The sequence below is a fragment of the Anabrus simplex genome, chromosome 3 (genome assembly GCF_040414725.1).
Source record: "Anabrus simplex isolate iqAnaSimp1 chromosome 3, ASM4041472v1, whole genome shotgun sequence".
Classification (NCBI taxonomy): domain Eukaryota; kingdom Metazoa; phylum Arthropoda; class Insecta; order Orthoptera; family Tettigoniidae; genus Anabrus; species Anabrus simplex.
In genome coordinates this window covers 478,128,293-478,143,921 of record NC_090267.1, presented here as the reverse complement: position 1 = coordinate 478,143,921, position 15,629 = coordinate 478,128,293, and the positions used below count along the sequence as shown (strand labels likewise).

The window sequence follows — 15,629 nt, the reverse complement described above, 5'->3', positions numbered from 1 at the left end:
TGACATCTCAAAACCTGCAGGCCTTCGGACTGAGCTGCAGACGCTCGGTAGACCGTAGCACTTCAGGGCTGTTATGCCATGTGGTTTGGTGTGCTACAGTATAAAACACTACAAGATAAATCAGTTCTAAATCTTGAGAAAGCTTTCCTCGGCTTTAATTCTCAAAGTTGGTTTATTAGTTTATGAGTTTTATTTGGCTATTGCAAGCCCAAATCAGCCCTTCTGTAGCAAACAAGTGCACCGTCGCATTAAATTCCGGTACAAGAAACCGGGCATTTCGGACATTTCATGAAAGAAAGAATTTCGTGGGCCATGCTGGTGCGTTCTGTTCCTCTCTGCTACACATGAGAATTAAATTCTGTGTAGCGTTATAGAAAATGTGTTCTAACATGGAAATAAAGTGTTTCCAAACCCATCTCCTTATAACATATTTTCTTCTGCTACGTTTGAGGAATATGTCCTGAAAAATTGGCACGTCTTACTGATAGACAAACGCATTTTGACGAGACGTACTACGATTATATCGTGCTTTCCAAACACTTAAAAACTATTATCGAACAATAATTTTTGGAGACGATGGAAGCATAGAGCACACATTACTGATGTCGGAACCTTGTAGCGAGTATGATTGAAAGCCTACAGTTAAAGCTGACTCCTTCCACCATAGCATCAGCCAGGTTGGCCGAGCGGTCTAAGGCGCCAGACTTAAGTTCTGGTTCCCGAGAGGGAGCGTGGGTTCGAACCCCACACCTGGCAGTGCATTTTTACTGCTCCCAATAAGAACAGAATAATTCACTGACCACGTAAATGCTTATGACACAAGACATACGTCCCATCACATGAAATGAGAATTCAGCTGAGGTATCCATGATATATCGGTACGGGTCACTGCAGAGGGTAGATGAGGAAGAGAAAATTGCGAAAGTAGGAGGAAAGGAAAAGGTAGCGATTGGAAATGTAAAATAGAGGATACAAAAGGAGAGGTGGAAGAGGGTCATGGGAGGGAAAAAAAGGAGATGAAGTAGGCTTAGCTTCTGCGGCCGTCAGGAAAGATAGTGGAGACCAGAGGGTAAGGAATCAAATAACGTATGAGGGGTTGACGATCTGGTAATGAGGGGGCTCCATTGCTAGACATGTGGGGAAAGTGTGCTGATTAAAGGAGACCAGGGTGGTGTGTTATCCACGAATTATGTTCAGGCAGATGCTGAGGAAACTAGAAGTGAAGGAGGTGGGTAAGGAGATGGTGGTAGTTTTTCACATTGGTACCAACGATGTAAGGCAAGCAGGTATAAGTACCTACATAGTTGGGGATGTGTGGGATGTGGTTAATGTAGCGCAGGTGACGTTTAAGGAAGCGGGGATTGTTATCAGTGGGATAATGTGCAGGACTGATACTCACTGGAAGGTGATCGGAGACTATGGAATGGATGCGTGCGAAATTGGGACCGAAATTTGTAGATCCTAATGGGTAGGCAGGAAATAGGATCTGCGCTCAGATGGCCTTCACTTGAACCGTAGGGTACGTATATCGTTTAGGAAAGTTAAAGGGAGGTACATTCAACGGATCGTCGTGGACTAGAATGCGGTTATAATGGTACGGGGTTCTGAAAGAGAAGAAGAGGTGACATTAAAATGTTAGTATTGAACTGTAGAAGTATTGTAGTCCGCCTCTGTAGTGTAGATGTTAGCGTAGTTAGCTGCCACCCTTCGAAAGCCCGGGTTCATTTCCTGTCTCTGCCACGAAATTTGAAAAGTGGTACGACGACTGGAGTGGGGTCCACTTAGCCTCGGGAAGTCAACTGAGTTGAGATTCCCGCCTCAGTCATCTTCGTAGTGGTTTACGTCGCTTCCCATTTCTCCTCCAGAAAAATGCCGGCATGGTGCCTAACTTAACGCCACGGCCGCTTGCAATCATCCCATCCCTCCATAAAGACCCTGTTCAGCTTTGCAGGTGAGGCCACCTGGGTGCAGTACTGCTCCTCCTCCTCAGTTGTACCCCCCGACCTAAAGTCTCACGCTCCAGGACACTGCATTGTGGTGTTATAGGTGGGATCCCTCGCTGTGTCCGCGTAGGACGCTGGAGGGTAAAGAGATTTCGAAAAAAAGAAAGTAGTATCTTGAAGAAAGGAAGAGAATTAAGTAATTTAATATTTACCAGATATTGTAATAGGAGATGATTCATGGATAAGGATGAGGAAATGCTCTCACGAAACTGAACTGTTTACCGTAGACACACGGTAGGATTGTAGAATGAGGAGAAGGTGGAGGCGGTATTCCTTCTTCTGAAAGAAGAACTTGGAGATAAGAAAAATATAAGGATTATAAACATGCAATGCTAAGTGTAAGACTTATCTCTAAAGATAACATATCAGTTGATGTTTGGAGTGTACAGACCTGGAAATGGTGGCACTGAGGCCGATGAGGTATTACAGAATTTGATGGACATCAGGCAATCATTTGATGAAAAAACTGGGTGAACAGACAGGTTGTGAGTTTTACAAATCGGAAAAGTCCTCTCAGTGTTAATATCTGCGTTGATGGAGTGAAAGATCTTCATGGGATCGCCGTAAGTACCCAGGGGTTAATATATGTACTTTTTTGCTATTTGTTTTACGTCGCACCGACACAGATATGCCTTATGGAGACGATGGGATAAGAAAGGCCTATGAAGTGGAAGGAAGCAGCCTTGGCATTAATTAAGGTACAACGCCGGCATTTGCCTGGTGTGAAAATTTGAAACCACGGAAAACCATATTCAGGGCTGCTGACATTGGGGCTCGAACCCACTATCTTCCGACTACTGGATACTGGCCGTACTTAAGCGACAGCAGCTATCGAGCTCGGTAGGGGTTAATATAAGGAATGATCTTTATTGGAGTAATCACATAAATGGGATTGTAAATGAAGGTTGCAAATTTCTTCATCTGGTTATCAGGGCATTTACGGGTTTTAGGAACCCTTCCACTATTCCCATCCCCCGCGCAAGGTCCTTGTTCAGCATAGCAGGTGAGGCCACCTGGGCAAGGTACTGGTCATTCTCCCCACTTGTATCCTCCGACCCAATGTCTCACGCTACTTACGGGTTTTCGTAAGGATGTAGTATACCTGTGTAGTGTAGTGGTTAATGTGATTAGCTGCCACCGGGCAGGTTCGCCGTGCGGTAAGGGGCGCGCAGCTGTGAGCTCGCATCCGGAGATAGTGGGTTCGAATCCCTCTGTCGGCAGCCCTGAATATGGTTTCCCGTGGTTTCCCATTTTCACACCGGGCAAATGCTAGGATTGCACCTTTATTAAGGCCACGGCTGCTTCCTTCCCACTCCTAGGCCTTTCCTATCCCATCATCGCCATAAACCCTATCTGTGTCGGTGCGAAGTAAGGCAAATAGCAAAAGAAGAAAACTTAAGACGATCACAACCTTTCATTACATAAACAATGTTCAGTCGGTGTTTAGATATACATCGTTTAAAGTTTCAATATTGGTTCGAAAATGGAAAGTTAAGTATCTTCCCAGCTACTATTTTGCTTGTCGCAGCCAATGAAATCGTCGGTGCATGCGCCTAACGATTTAGTCATCTGTCGTCTTCCTACACATTACTCAAATATGGCTAAGCATTAGCATGCCTTGCCCACGGGTGTGAATATCACTTTCGATGGAAATACAATCACATAATATTATCAACACTAAAGCAACACACCACCGTACGTGGAAGTGATTATAGTGTTGTTACGGTGAGTGTAGTCTAAATAGCTTCTGGGAATGGAAGATGAAACTATACATTATTGTGTAACCAAATGACTTGTACGGATCATATAGATGAAGTTTGCATTCTATAGATCATATGTTCGAAACGCACCATCGGCAGCCCTGAAGATTGTTTTCCGCAGTTTCCCCATTTTCCATCATGCAAATGCTGGGGCTGTTATTATAGCCACAGCTCTTCCTTTCCAGGCCTTGCCTTTACCTAATCTCACTTTTTCTGAAAACTTACCTGAATTAGCGCGACGATTGTCCGCAAAAAGGTCACGCACATACAACCTACTTTTTAGTGTCACTAATATATGTCCTTACATGGCAGTAAATGTAATAACTGAATCAATCCTGGTTGATATTGTTACGGAGTATTGTGGATGTGCAGAGGTGAAAGAAGGTGCTGGGGCGAACAGGTCTCAAAATACGAAATTAAAATTAAGATAAAATTTAACAAGGTTATATTTTCTTTTCAAGATCAATAAATAACAATTATAACAGGTACTCAGTAGCCTAGCAAGAATTCGAGAGAGTACAATTACAGTATTACAGGATTTGGGCTCCAAGAGCCAGACACACAATTCTTGAGCTATAAGCCCAACCTTACGATATACAAGATTCAACAAAGGGGCAGAAGACCCCAATCATGCCCAGGAGCTCCTGCTCCCAATTACACAGTAAAGCCTCCTCGAGGCACGCAGAAATAAATTTTAAGAAAGAGCAACCCGCTCATACGTTCAAGCCTATCAAAGGCCACACCAAACTCCACTTTCAAGCTGCTTTCCAAGGACATATACACAGGGGTAAAAATACCCAACCTACTGAGGCCTATTCAGTGAAGAAACAGAAATATTACATGGCCTCCACAATACCAACTTGAGAGGAGGCGAAACTGCACTCCAAATACGCCTTATTAAAACCTACTTGGCACTAGGCCTCTAATGCAAGGGCTAATCCCATACTGAAGAGCTGACTTATAGAAGGAGACAATTTACATTACGTTAAGGAAGAAACGGTTGTGAAAATAAGTTCACCTCAATGCAATATGAGTGGGAGCTCGAGAGGGTTAAGCACTCTCTATCCCAATATGTAGTTTAAAAAGATAGAATTGATACCAAGTGTCTTTACATTTTAGGGGAAAGTTACATGGTAAAAGGCTTCGGACCTGCCCCGAGAGTTAAACTGCTGAGCTAGCAAGAAAAGAAGTTATTAAAAGGCCATTACCTGGTGGTTGAACTGCTGCCCGAAGAAATAGGGGCTTCCCGCCCCCTGCTACGTACTTTACACACTGATAGATGTTACTGAAGTGGCGCGGAGACCCGAAAATCAGCAGTTTATATACCCTCGTGGAAAGTTCGAGGCGTTTCAGGAATGAGAACACCCGCCCACAAGCCTTTTATTGGTTAATGGCAAAAATTACTACACTAGACGAAGAAGAAACACCTTATTGGTGGAAAATTAATTACAGAGATTCCTTATTGGTCAAATTCAAAACTGGCGGAAAGACAAGCTTAACATTGCCAACTTAAACAATGACTGAAAGAAATTTAATAACGATCAAACTTATAAGTACTAAATTTCTTCAAAAAAAAGGTTCCTTCACTTCGCACTAGGGTGCACCATTGTAGTTCTTCAGTAGTGGCCTCTAGAAGAGAATGTTCACACTTCTTGCTACAGATAAAACAAAAATGAATCGAAACTGACATAGTTCAGAACACTTCAAAATTTATAGTAATGACATCTTCTGAGAAATCATTGAATTAATATGGAAGTTAAAGTTCAGGCTTCCTCCAGTAGGGGAATTTTAACTGGCGCAAAGTTTGAATTAGTGGCGTGGAGGTGTACCAACCGGTACAGACCTCCCCCCCCTCCCAAAAGTCCCTCCAAGGGGTAACACAGAAGAACATAAACTTTTGTTTTAAAATAAGGACCAAGTTATGATGTTGATATAGAAGTTAATTGCAGAAGTATTTACAACCAAATTTTCTTAAATGATTGGATCCAGTTTCAAAATTCTTTGGTTACTATTGATGTAATGTCTTTGTGCTTGTAGAAGTTGAATTCAGAAGGAAAAAACCTTTAATTCTTGAAAGTGGAGAAAAATTTTCTAAGTCCACCAGATATTGTCGATGAATTCAAAAATAGTAGTAATGTTGATATTAAATGTCTATGTAGCTGATTAAATATATTCAAGGTTGATTAGGTTAGACGGCCAGACCGGCCGCTGCAGCTTGTGTCCAGAGGAGGCCGCTGGGACCCCTCATGTACCCTGAGATACCGCTCGCCCGCACTATGAGAGGAGTAGTGGAGTTGAAGCACGCCGCGCCCGCGGCGAACATACAGGTCGCGGGCCAGTTGCAGGTTGTGCGCCGCACATCAGCCTTGGCCGGGAGGAGGACTCCCGCTCGCCGTACACAGGTTGGCCTCACTGGGGAAGGGCGGGCCCGTACCCTGCCTCAGGAGCGGTACGGCACCGCGCTGCTGCGGGGGCACTGAAACATTAAAGCTCGACGGCAGAATTCTGTTGGACCATCATCTTTTTGAGGGCACAGGCTTTGTGGAGAGGTTGAGGGACCAGCGGCGTGCAGATATTCATGGCATTTATAAGCCACTGTGTGTTGTGGAGCAGGAGACGGGAGCGTGGTAATGGCCGTGGCAAGGACAGGATGGCAGTTTAACTGTGCGGGGAAGGTTTACAAAAATAATTACACATAAAGGAAACAGATCCCAAGGGCAGAAGGCCTTAAAGGTGAAAGCCCTCAAAAAATATAACCTTCCTATTTCTTTTAAAATTATATGAAGCAAGTTAACACAGAACTTATACAGGTTTCACCTGTGACAGGTGAACCCTAAATATCCTCTCGGTGGCTGGATTGCTTAACAATAAGGTAACGGGAGTAAGGAAATCGAGAATGATACACGGCCCATGAAATCTGGGGGCAAGCTTGCCCGCGGGAACAAAATTCTTGACCATCACTTGGTCGCCTACCTTCAAATTGGTGGGTCTCCGTCCACGATCATATCTTTCCCTAACCTTTTCATGAGACACCTTAAGATTGGCTTTAGCCTTCTTCCAAAGATCTTTAATGTTGTCCGGGTCTATTGTCTCAGGTAGAATGTCACTCAGAGACCAGAGGTTAGAGAGCGGCGTGTTGGGAACAAACTTGAACATCAGCGAAGCTGGAGTAAATTTATGTGATTCATGAACAGCCGAGTTCAAAGCAAAAGCTAACCAATGCAGGGACGTGTCCCACCTAGAATGATCTTCATGATGATAGGCAATAAGGGCCGACCTGAGATTACGATTAACCCGTTCAGCCAGACATGGTTGAGGATAATAAGCAGAAGTAGTCACATGAGAGATGGACAGGTCAAAACAGAATTTACGAAGTAGATTAGATGTGAACGCCTTAGCATTATCAGACACAATATATTGACACGGACCAAAAGAAGCAAAGATTGAATTTAGACAAGTAATGGTGGACTGAGCGGTAGCCAGCTTAGTCGGAAATAACCAAGAAAATCTAGTAAAACCATCTACACATACAAAGATGAACTTGTTGGCATTTCCCTTTGACTGGGGGAAGGGCCCTACATAATCAATATACAGGCGTTCCATAGGGCGCGACGCTTGATGAGAAGACAAAAGGCCTACCTTGGTGGACATGGTTGGTTTACTAAGCAAACAAGCTTTACAAGCCTTTACTAGTTCACGGATTTCACCGTCCATACCTTTCCAGATGAACCTTTCACGAATCTTCTCACGAGTTTTAAAGATGCCTAGATGCCCCCCTAATGGGGCCTCATGATAGTACTTGAAGATCATAGGTACAAGAACAGCTGGAACGACAACTTTCATCATCTTATCATGCCTCGAAAGGCAACATAAAACACCATTCCTCAGTACATAAGGGACAACATGTTCCCTAGAAGAAAGGGTTTCCATTATCGGAGCCAGCGTTGGATCTTCACGTTGATATTTCTCAAGGTCCATAAGAGCATGGGAGCATCTGTTAAGATGGCATTAACCTCAGATAGTATGGACTCGGGAGGTGATGAACTATCGACCGGTTCATGGGTCTCGACGTCGTTGGAAAACATACGGCTGAGTCCGTCTGCGACAACATTTTCAGTACCTCTGATATGCCTAACGTCAAACTGGAAGGCAGAAATTCGGATGGCCCACCGGGCTATACGACCAGTACGACGCGGCCTACCTAAGACCCTGCTTAAGGCTTGATTATCGGTCTCCAGGTCGAATTTGACATGTTCTAGATAGAGACGGAACTTTTCTAAGGCAAATAAGACTGCCAAACCTTCAAGCTCATAGATGGAATACTTGGCTTCTTGAGCCGATAGAGTCCTAGATGCATAGGCGATGGGTCGCCTCCCTAGTTCAGTCTCTTGAAGAAGGACTGCAGCTACCGCCGACGACGACGCGTCGGTTTGGACGATGATTTTTTGGAGAAATCGGGCATAGCCAGAACAGGGGCATTACACAGAGCTAATTTAAGATCTTCAAAAGCGGCTTGCTGAGAAGGTCCCCACTCAAATTTGATGCCTTTCCTACGAAGAAGGTTCAAGGGCGCCGCTCTATTATCGAAGTTAGGGATAAACTTCCTGAAGAAATTCACCATACCAATGAACCTGGCGATCCCTTTGATGTCCTTGGGAGGTTTAAAATCACGGATGGCCTGTGTTCTAGAATGATCGACAGCAACACCATCGAGCGAGACAATATGCCCTAGTAATGACATTGAAGGCTTAGCGAAGGCGACCTTGGACAACTTCACAGTTCACCCAGCCTTACGAAGGCGATTGAGAACTTCTCGCAGATGATCTATATGTTCTTCAAAAGTCTCCGAAAATACGACGACATCATCAAGATAGTGATACAAGTACTCGAATTTGATGTCGGAGAAGACCCTATCTAGCAGTCTAGTGAGTACAGCTGCTCCCGTGGGGAGCCCGAAAGGCACGTGGTTGTATTCATACAAATTCCAATCCGTGGCAAACGCTGTAAGGTGTTTAGACTCTTCAGCTAGGGGAATTTGATTATAGGCCTGATTCAGGTCCAAGATGGTAAAGAATTTAGCTTTACGAAACCACGAAAAACAAGCATGAAAGTCAGGAAGGGGCACAGATTGCAACACCACCTTCCGATTGAGAGCCCTATAATCAATCACCGGCCTGAAGCCACCTGGGGGTTTCGGGACTAGAAAAATAGGTGAAGAATACGCTGACTTAGAGGGCCGAATAATACCATCCTTTAACATTTGATCAATGATTTCTTTCAGAGCCTTCATTTTAGGTGGAGATAGCCTATATGGTGGAAAACGGACAGGGATCGAATCCGTGACCTCAATTTTGTATTCAATAAGGTCAGTAACACCAAGAGTATCAGAGAACACCTCTGGAAACGACTGACACAACTTACGAATACTATCAGCCTGCTCCTCAGGTAGATGTCTAAGGTCTAACAACATCTCATCCTGGCTAGGCGAAATAGATGAACATGATGCAGAATTACATTTCAATAAGGGGATTTTACAATTAGACGCAAATTTGAAAGTGCACGACCTACTCTGAAGATCAAGCACAAGACCAGTGTGAAAAATGAAGTCAGCTCCCAATATAATGGGGCAAGACAAGTGCTTGGCCACAAACAATTTAGCTTTCCAAGTAAATTTTAAAATACGAATTTTGGCTTTTAAGGAACCTAAAATTTCTAATGGAGAAGAATTAGCCGAAACATATTGAACAGGAGATGAGCAATAGTCAGGAAGTTTACAAATATATTTCAATTTCGAATACCATTGAGCCGAAATAATTGAACAAACACTGCCTGAATCTAAAAGAGCTGTTACAGGTTCATTATTTAACTCAATTTTGAGAAAAGGTACGGGTGCGGGGGAGTTCGCCGCAATCCTAAGACATTCTTTGGGGCATTCGAAAGATAAATTTGAAGACTGAATTTTCCCTGAATTTTCGACCTGTTTAACAGGGGCTGAGCCTCGGGAAGATGGATTAGTCGACTCAGCCGAAGCCACTAGTCACTTTTGATTGTTGTTGGAAGTTGCACCCGAAGTTGAGCAAGAGGGGGTCTGTTGGTATTAGGGCAGTTCTTGGCAATATGGGAGAACGCGCCGCATTTAAAACAGCCTTGTGATGAACCTGCTCCACTATTTGCCCTACTCGATTTGATCAATAGACATTTATTGCGAAGATGGTCAGGCGACCCGCAAGCATAATATTTACGGGGTGTGACTGGTCGGCGAGGTGGAAGCCGAGGATTACTAAAAGAAGGAGGGGGTTCTTTCGCGACACGCAAGGAATCGGCGTATCTAACTCCTTCGGCCGATACAGCCATAGCTTCTAGCTCAGCGAAAGTTTGCGGACGCAACGCAAAACACAAGTATGATCGGTAAGGTGGACAAATACCTTCTACAATAGCCCGAACAATTTGATCTTCAGGAAAATGAAGAGCAAACACCCTGGTATAGAATTTAATGTCTTGTATGAAATCAGCAAGATTTTCATCCAGTCTCTGTACTCGATAATAGTACTTCTGAATCAGAGATGACCTCGCACGAGCAGGAATGACATTTGCAAGAAGGTGTGCATGAAAATCTTCAATAGATGACTGTTCAGCTATTGCTCTAACAATTTTGTCCGAGAGAACACCAATTGCATAGGGATAAATTATCTGCAAAATTTCACACGGAGAAAGAGAAAAAACAAGAGCATGGTCCTGAAACTCAACTAAAAACCGTAAAAATGCAATTACGTCACTGGTAGAGTTAACCGAAAACTTAGAGATACCTCTAAGCAACATAGCTAATGGGTGGGGTAAACTGCTGAAACCAGGAGACGTCGTAGGAAGGGGCCTAAGTGGCAGAGAAGCAGATTAAGAAGGAGCATTATTTAACACGAAGGGTGGAATGGACTTGCGACGATCTGACACTGATTCTGATGGGGCAGATGTTCGTTGTGTGGTCGCCTCAGTATCCTTTCCTTCCTCTTTAGAGGAATCCTCCACATTTACTATATTTACGATCATAGGCTGGTCGATTTTGGAAGTCGCAGATCCAGATAACAACTGACTAACCTTACTAGACATTTCGGACAAGTTTTCAGCAAGGGCACTAGCTTCCTTACCCCGAAGGTCATTTAACTTCAGAGACAATAGATCACACACCCTATTATAAAAGTGGTACAACCTAGCCTGTACTCTTTTGAGTTGATTAGGTGATGGATCATTTTCTTCAAAAAAACTAACTACAGATCCTAGCTCAGTAGTATTACTATTGATCGTGGAGAGAGCATCGTCAATCTCTTTCTCTCCCAAAGTCGGAATGGTAATAGGCAAATCAAGGGAATCTTTTAGCTTATTGGAGTCGACTGCAACCGTGCCTCCAGATTGAACATTTCTGAGAGATAGTTCGTAAATTAATTCCTCTTTACGCAAATAGAAAGGATGAAGAACCTCACGAGGGCCGGACATGCTGACAAAAAATTAAACAATTTTGAAAAACGAAAAGGAAAAATCCAGCAACAGAGAAAATTGTTAGAGTTCGAATCAAAGCAATGTTTAGCCGTCAAAAGGGGCTAAATTGAGACCCATTCAACCACGCTCTGCTACCACTTGTTACGGAGTATTGCGGATGTGCAGAGGTGAAAGAAGGTGCTGGGGCGAACAGGTCTCAAAATACGAAATTAAAATTATGATAAAATTTAACAAGGTTATATTTTCTTTTCAAGATCAATAAATAACAATTATAACAGGTACTCAGTAGCCTAGCAAGAATTCGAGAGAGTACAATTACAGTGTTACAGGATTTGGGCTCCAAGAGCCAGACACACAATTCTTGAGCTATAAGCCCAACCTTACGATATACAAGATTCAACAAAGGGGCAGAAGACCCCAATCATGCCCAGGAGCTCTTGCTCCCAATTAAACAGTAAAGCCTCCTCGAGGCACGCAGAAATAAATTTTAAGAAAGAGCAACCCACTCATAAGTTCAAGCCTATCAAAGGCCACACCAAACTCCACTTTCAAGCTGTCTTCCAAGGACATATACACAGGGGTAAAATACCCAATCTACTGAGGCCTATTCAGTGAAGAAACAGAAATATTACATGGCCTCCACAATACCAACTTGAGAGGAGGCGAAACTGCACTCCAAATACGCCTTATTAAAACCTACTTGGCACTAGGCCTCTAATGCGAGGGCTAATCCCATACTGAAGAGCTGACTTATAGAAGGAGACAATTTACATTACGTTAAGGAAGAAACGGTTGTGAAAATAAGTTCACCTCAATGCAATATGAGTGGGAGCTCGAGAGGGTTAAGCACTCTCTATCCCAATATGTAGTTTAAAAAGATAGAATTGATACCAAGTGTCTTTACATTTTAGGGGAAAGTTACATGGTAAAAGGCTTCGGACCTGCCCCGAGAGTTAAACTGCTGAGCTAGCAAGAAAAGAAGTTATTAAAAGGCCATTACCTGGTGGTTGAACTGCTGCCCGAAGAAAGAGGCGCTTCCCGCCCCCTGCTACGTACTTTACACACTGATAGATGTTACTGAAGTGGCCCGGAGACCCGAAAATCAGCAGTTTATATACCCTCGTGGAAAGTTCGAGGCGTTTCATGAATGAGAACACCCGCCCACAAGCCTTTTATTGGTTAATGGCAAAAACTACTACACTAGACGAAGAAGAAACACCTTATTGGTGTAAAATTAATTACAGAGATTCCTTATTGGTCAAATTCAAAACTGGCGGAAAGAAACGCTTAACATTGCCAACTTAAACAATGACTGAAAGAAATTTAATAACGAACAAACTTATAAGTACTAAATTTCTTCAAAAAAAAAAAAAGGTTCCTTCACTTCGCACTAGGGTGCACCATTGTAGTTCTTCAGTAGTGTCCTCTAGAAGAGAATGTTCACACTTCTTGCTACAGATAAAACAAAAATGAATCGAAACTGACATAGTTCAGAACACTTCAAAATTTACAGTAATGACATCTTCTGAGAAATCGTTGAATTAATATGGAAGTTAAAGTTCAGGCTTCCTCCACTAGGGGAATTTTAACTGGCGCAAAGTTTGAATTAGCGGCGTGGAGGTGTACCACCCGGTACAGATATATGTGACGGACCTGTGACGATCGGGATAAGGTATTTTGATATTTTCTTCTTATTCTTATTCTTATTATTCTTATTCTTTCACTCGGATTCAGCTATGGATCCCACCTCCACCGCCTCAAGTGCAGTGTCCTGGAGCTTCATACTCTGGGTCGGGGGATACAACTGGGGACAAAGACCAGTAACCTACCCAGGTGGTACTCACATGCTAGGCTGAACAGGGGCCTTGTGGAGGAATGGGAAGATTGGAAGGGACAGGCAAGGAAGAGGGAAGGAAGCGGCCGTAACTTAAGTTAGGTGCCATCCCGGCATTTGCCTGGAGGGGAAGTGGGAAAACACGGAAAACCACTTCCAGGATAGCTGAGGTGGGAATCGAACCCACCTCTACTCAGTTGACCTCCCGAGGCTGAGTGGACTCCGTTCCAGCCCTCGTACCACTTTTCAAATTTCGTGGCAGAGCCGGGAATCGAACCCGGGCCTCCGGGGGGGCAGCTAATCACACTAACCACTACACCACACAGGCGGACCCAAAAGATACCTACAGAGTGAATTTGGGTAAAATACGATGCCAGCCCTTCGAAGGTTTCCATCGTAGGGGAAATTCCCTTAAGTCATCCATTTCCTCAACTCATAACTTGATTTATTTCTATCAATGTTGTCCGCCTCTGTGGTGTAGTGGTTAGTGTGATCAGCTGCCACACGCGAAGGCCCGGGCCCGATTCCCGGCCCTGTTTCGAAAATTAAAAGGTAGTACGAGGTCTGGGTCCTCTCAGCCTCGGGAGGTCAACTGTGTACATGGTGTTTCGACCCCCTCCTCAGGCATCCTCGAAATGGTTTCTCGTGGTTTCCCACTTCTCCTCTAGGCAAATTGTCGGGATGGTACCTAACATAAAGCCACGGTCGCTTCGTTCTCTCTTCCTTTTCTATCCCTTCCATTCTTCCCATCTTCCCACAAGGGAAGCATAGCAGGTGAGGCCACCTGGGGTAGGTACTGATTCTTCTCCCCAGTTGTATCCCCGACCCAATGTCTCGCACTCCATGTCACTGCCCGTGAGGCGGTAGAAGTAGGATCCCTCGCCGAGCCCGAGGGAAAAACCCACCTTGGAGGGTAAACAGATTAAGAAAGGAAGAAAGAAAGTATCAATGTTTCTATTAAGGTAGGTACAATGTTAAACATGCCATCACTGTGGTGTAGCCTTATCGTGTCTGCTTCTTTTCTGGAGGCCACAGGTTTGATTCCCGGCCAGATCAAGGATTTCGTGGTCCAGTCAGCCTACATGATCACAATTGAGGGGGACGGCGGGATGGCGGCCCTGGTCGAGAAATTCAAGAATAATGGCCGAGTAAATTCGTCGTGCTGACCACATGACATCTCAAAAGCTGCAGGCCTTCGGACTGAGCAGCAGTCGCTCGGTAGGCCGTAGCACTTCAGGGCTGTTATGCCATGTGGTTTGGTGTGCTACAGTATAAAACACTGCAAGATAAATCAGTTCTAAATCTTGAGAAAGCTTTCCTCGGCTTTAATTCTCAAACTTGGTTTATTAGTTTATGAGTTTTATTTGGCTATTGCAAGCCCAAATCAGCCCTTCTGTAGCAAACTAGTGCACCGTCGCATTAAATTCCGGTACAAGAAACCGGGCATTTCGGACATTTCATGAAACAAAGAGTTTCGTGGGCCATGCTGGTGCGTTCCGTTCCTCTCTGCTACACATGAGAATTAAATACTGTGTAGCGTTATAGAAAATGTGTTCTAACATGGAAATAAAGCGTTTCCCGACGCATGTCCTTATAACATATTTTCTTCTGCTAAATTTGAGGAATATGTCCTGAAAAATTGGCACGCCTTACTGTTAGACAAACGCATTTTGACGAGACGTACTACGATTATATCGTGCTTTCCAAACACTTAAAAACTATTATCGAACAATAATTTGTTGGAGACGATGGAAGCATAGAGCACACATTACTGATGTCGGAACATTGTAGTGAGTATGATTGAAAGCCTACAGAAAAGCTGACTCCTTCAGATACAATATCAGCCAGGTTGGCCGAGCGGTCTAAGGCGCCAGATTTAAGTTCTGGTTCCCGAGAGGGAGCGTGGGTTCGAACCCCACACCTGGCAGTGCAATTTTACTGCTCCCAATAAGAACAGAATAATTCACTGATCACGTAAATGCTTATGACACAAGACATACATCCCATCACATAAAATGAGAATTCAGCTGAGGTATCCATGATATATCGGTACGAGTCACTGCAGAGGGCAGATGAGAAAGAGAGAATTGCGAAAGTAGGAGGAAAGGAAAAGGTAGCGATTGGAAATGTAAAATAGAGGATACAAAAGGAGAGGTGGAAGAGGGTCACGGGAGGGAAAAAAGGAGATGAAGTAGGCCTAGCTTCAGCAGCTGTCAGGAAAGATAGTGGAGACCAGAGGGTAAGGAATCAAATAACGTATGAGGTGTTGACGCTCTGGTAATTAGGGGGCTCCATTGCTAGACATGTAGGGAAAGTGTGCTGATTAAAGGAGACCAGGGTGGTGTGTTATCCACGAATTATGTTCAGGCAGATGCTGAGGAAACTAGAAGTGAAGGAGGTGGGTAAGGAGATGGTGGTAGTCTTTCACATTGGTACCAACGATGTAAGGCAAGCAGGTATAAGTACCTACATAGTTGGGGATGTGTGGGATGTGGTTAATATAGCGCAGGTGACGTTTAAGGAAACGGGGATTATTATCAG

The 15,629-nt window shown here is 44.0% G+C and overlaps 2 non-coding genes across 2 annotated transcripts; both read left to right on the top strand.

Moving 5' to 3' along the window:
- The first annotated feature begins 672 nt into the window (after positions 1-672).
- Positions 673-756, top strand: TRNAL-UAA (transfer RNA leucine (anticodon UAA)). Its single transcript has one exon. It is a non-coding gene; the product is annotated as a tRNA-Leu (tRNA).
- A 14,175-nt stretch (positions 757-14,931) lies between these two features.
- TRNAL-UAA (transfer RNA leucine (anticodon UAA)) lies at positions 14,932-15,015 on the top strand. Its single transcript has one exon. It is a non-coding gene; the product is annotated as a tRNA-Leu (tRNA).
- The last annotated feature ends 614 nt before the right edge of the window (positions 15,016-15,629 follow it).